The sequence below is a fragment of the Pinus tabuliformis genome, chromosome 9 (assembly GCF_031772625.1).
Source record: "Pinus tabuliformis cultivar Carrire ecotype Pingquan chromosome 9, CPIR1, whole genome shotgun sequence".
Lineage (NCBI taxonomy): Eukaryota > Viridiplantae > Streptophyta > Pinopsida > Pinales > Pinaceae > Pinus > Pinus tabuliformis.
The window spans coordinates 1130862580-1130867031 of record NC_142307.1 but is presented as its reverse complement, the minus strand read 5'-3'; positions in this window follow the sequence as shown (position 1 = coordinate 1130867031).

The window sequence follows — 4452 nt, the reverse complement described above, 5'->3', positions numbered from 1 at the left end:
GATTTATTCTGCAAAACTTTATACTTTGGAAGCCATCATAAGAGGAGGACAACAAGATGAGGACGATTTAATTGAACACATGATCCAAAATCCAACTCCTAATCCATTATCACTAGAAGAAGAAGTCAAGGAAACATTGAACATTCATCAAAGTGACTTATGCTTGGCCGATCCCAACCCAATCCGAGTCAAAACCATATAATTTGGGCCAAATAAAACCTTGAAGATTAATCCATCTCTCTCTACTTCATAGGAGGAACAACTATGCAACTTGTTGAAAGAGGACCTAGAAGCCTTTTCTTGGAACTACAAGGACATGAAGGGATTACACCCCTCAGTGTGCTCTCACTGCATATACATCAAGGAAAGTTGCAAGCCAGTCAAGCAACCAGAAAGGAGAATGAATCCAGCCCTCAAAGACATAGTCAAAGAAGAATTATAGAAATTGTTAGATGCAGGGTTCATTTACCCTATCTTTGATAGTGAGTGGGTCTCTCCTTTGGTGTTAGTTCCCAAGAAAAATGGGAAGTGGAGGATGTGTGCTGATTATAGGGAATTGAACAAGGCCACAAAGAAGGATCACTTTCCCCTACCCTTCATTGACCATGTGCTAGATGGCCTGCCAGGGAAGAAGTTCTTTTCTTTATTATATGGATTTAGTGGGTAAAACCAAATCCAAATCTGCCCAGAAGACCAGGATGAGACCACTTTCACCTATCCATGGGGTACTTTTGCCTATAGAGTCCTTCTTTTCGACTTGTGCAATGCTCCTTCCACTTTCCAGTGAGCAGTCCTAATTACTTTTGTTGAATTAGTTCATGATGCTGTGGAGATCTACATGGATGACTTTACACCTTATGGTTGTGATTTCCAAGAGGCCCTGACTAACTTAGGCAAAGTATCACACAAATGCATTGAGATGAACCTATCCCTTAGTCTAGAAAAATGTGAATTCTTAATGACTGAAGGGACTATGCTAGGTCACTCAATATCTCAGCAAGGCCTACAAGTAGACCCAAACAAGGTAGCAATCATTCAAAGGGTCCCTCCCCCAAAAAAGTAGAGAGATTTTAGGGGTTTCTTAGGGCTATCTGGATATTACAAAAGATTCATAAAAGACTTCAGCAAGCTATCCTCTCCTTTGTTTTGATTGTTAGCCAAAGATTCTGAATTTATATGGTCAAAGAGCTACCAAGAGGCCTTGGACATTTTAAAGGGTAAGGTAGCCACTACACCAATCCTTAGAGGCCCAAACTGGGCCCTCCCTTTTCACATTCATGGTGATGCCTCACATAAAGCCATAGGAGGTACCTTAGGACAGGTAGAAGTGAAATTACCTTATGCCATCTATTTTATCAGTAAAAACCTGTCAAAGGCCAAGCTAAACTATATTGTGATAGAAAAAAAACTCCTAGCTATTGCGCATTCATTGAACAAGTTTAGGCATTACAGTATAGGCTATCGGACATTTGTGCATATTGATCATGCTCCAATTAAATATTTAATGAACAAACTAGATGTAAATGCTAGAATCATAAGATGGTTACTCTTATTGCAGCAGTTTGATTTAACTATTGTTGATAGGCTTGGTAAAGAAAACGTTGTTGCTGACTTTCTGTCTAGAATGAATATGCTTGTAGGTGAAGAAGGAATGGTGGATGATCACTTCCCATATGAGAACTTGTTTGCTATTTCAGTGCTCTCCCCATGGTTTGTTGATATAGCAAACTATTTGGTGTCAGCATAGTTCCCACCAAACCTGCCCTCCAGAGAGAAGAATAAGATAATCAGGAAGAGTGCCCCTTTCACCTGGATTGGGGGAAATCTGTTCAAACTTGGTCGAGATCAAATCCTGAGAAGATGTGTAAGGGAAGAGGAGGTTTTTGACATCCTTCTCACCTGTTATGATGGGCCTGGTGGAGGCCACTTTGCAGCAAAAAGGAAAACATTCAAAGTGCTTCAAGTAGGCTATTATTGGCCTACTCTTCATCAGGATGTGAAGAAGTATGTTAGTCAATGTGATCAGTGCTAGAGGATGGGAAAGCCTACTCAAAGGGATGAAATGCCCCTGCAGCCTCAAGTGAATTTCGAACCATTTGACAAGTGGGGCATTGACTTCATTGGGCCTATCAACCCTCCTTCCAAGTAAAAACAACATATCATTGTGTGCACCGGTTACTTGACCAAGTGGGAAGAAACCAAAGTCATCAAGGTAGAAATAGAAGAAAAGGTGGTTGAGTTCCTAAGGGAGAACGTATTCTACAAATTTGGGTACCATAGAGAACTAGTCACATACCAAGGTAGCTAGTTCATGTCTAGCATGATTGAAGAACTGATCAAGAATCACAAGATCAAACATAGGACCTCTGTTGTTGGGAAAAGTATCTATTCAGAATGCCCCTATCCCACTCTAAGGTGTGACAGTGCCTTAGCAACAAACAAGGAAAACTACTTGTATTTTCTTCTTTATGAAATGTAAACGAAGAGGAAGGATAAACTAACCTGTGTCTTACGCTAGTTTGTTGATCCAATCGCTCTCCTCTTCAACAACTTCCAGCTCCCTGCTCCCTTACTGGCCCAGCTTCACCAAATTCCTGCAAGATCACAGAAGAGAGAAACTACACGAAGATATAGATTTACATTCATAAAAAGCTCAGGATCAGATTAAGCTAAACATGCAAATATAACAAAACATCATTGATACACAAGCATGTAGAAGAAACCCAAATAGTTTTATTAATGCAATAAGAAGATCCAGGAAGAGATACAACCAAGTGAGTCCCGATCCAGCATCTACCTCCCAGCAAAGGAATCCCTTCCTCACCTCCAACAAAGCATAAATCACCCAATGCACTAATCTCAATCTCAAACCAACAACAATTCTCTGCAAAGTACAAAATTCCAGCCTCCGGATCTCTGGGATGAGGGATCCATATATATATGTAAGCAGAGAGGATGAGTCAGCTTATGTTTTGACTTGTGGCTTCTCTTTGTCAGTTCTTGCTTCCACTTGGAGACTGGGAGCCTCTTACTCATCACTGGTCGAATTCAGTGAGGCAAGTGTCATTGGAGAAGATTCTAGAAGCTTCCATTGTCTCTCCACCTCGTTGAATGACTCTGCCACTTGTCATTTTCCGCTCAGCGCACCTGGGTAGTGCATTCAAGTGCATTGCAATGCATCTAGCCAGTGTATTTGGGTGCTTTGCAACGCAGGCGGCTAGTGGAGCATCTGAATTGATCCTGATTTGACTAGTTCTGAGTAGTTTTTGGTGGAGAACTTCTGGGAGAAGCTGTCATTGGTTGACCTTGTTTCTTTAGGAGCCAGAACAACATCTTTAGGGACTTAGGATCCCTTGGTTTATGGACATTTCATGCTTATAGCTATAAGGCACAAAAATGTCTATAACAGTTGCCCCCTAAAGTATGAGGCCGTTTATCGGGTGAAATGCTTTATTAGGAGGATCCGAAGTTCTTTCAATGCTGGGAGGAGACCTATAATAAGATACAATACAATACATCATCTTCATACTATTTTCATGATCTAGATGAGGCGGGCATTCCCATGCTCGGCTTTATAAATCCATTTTTATGTACATAAGACAGACAATCGTCTGATGGTAGACTGATGATTCTGATGAAGTCATCATCCTTTTGGTAGGATGATTATCTGTGCTGCAATGCTGTACATGTCAATGTCTTTATTTTCCCTGAATATATATCGCAGCCCGGATGGATGAAACTAGATCCGGGGTCTTCAATCTCGTCCGATCTTCACTCAAAGTACAAGTCGATCCATGTGAGAAATGTTTTGAAGTCGAACATGAAAAGACATCGCTTGATTACCAGTCAATGATGCAAACTGTTAACAAGCACGAGAGGAATCACCGATAATGATAATGACCCTCAAGGTACTGCAGTACAATTCACGTGGTGTGAATAAAGGACTTGGCGTCGAACACCACGCAAAATCTTTCGGTCGAAGGTCATTGATGTATACCTGTCGCCAGAAGTGAGAAACTTGCCATTGAGGCATGCAAGCTTCAAAGTACTGAAGGGGTGTTCCTAGATCAACTTCTTGGATAATGAGCTGATGTCAACAAGGAGCGATCCGTCAAAGGAGGGCCTTGGTGTATCCCACATCAATGACACGGAACGGAGCAAATGATTTTGATGGAGGTGAAAACAATTTGATGATATATGGTTCAGGGTGGCAGTCATGAAAGAATGAAGTATAATGTATGGCAGTGGATGGGACACGGTTGACTTCTCTGGATGACTTCTCTTGAACATGTCGGCGACACTTATGTGATGGATCGGTAGCATTTACCCCAAATGTGGATGGTATGGCGAGACCATGGTGATGTGACCAGTACCTCTTTATTTTTGTCAAGCTTGAGGAGGATAACATATGCTTGTTCTATAATTTGCCCTTCGGGCAAACCCATCGCTATG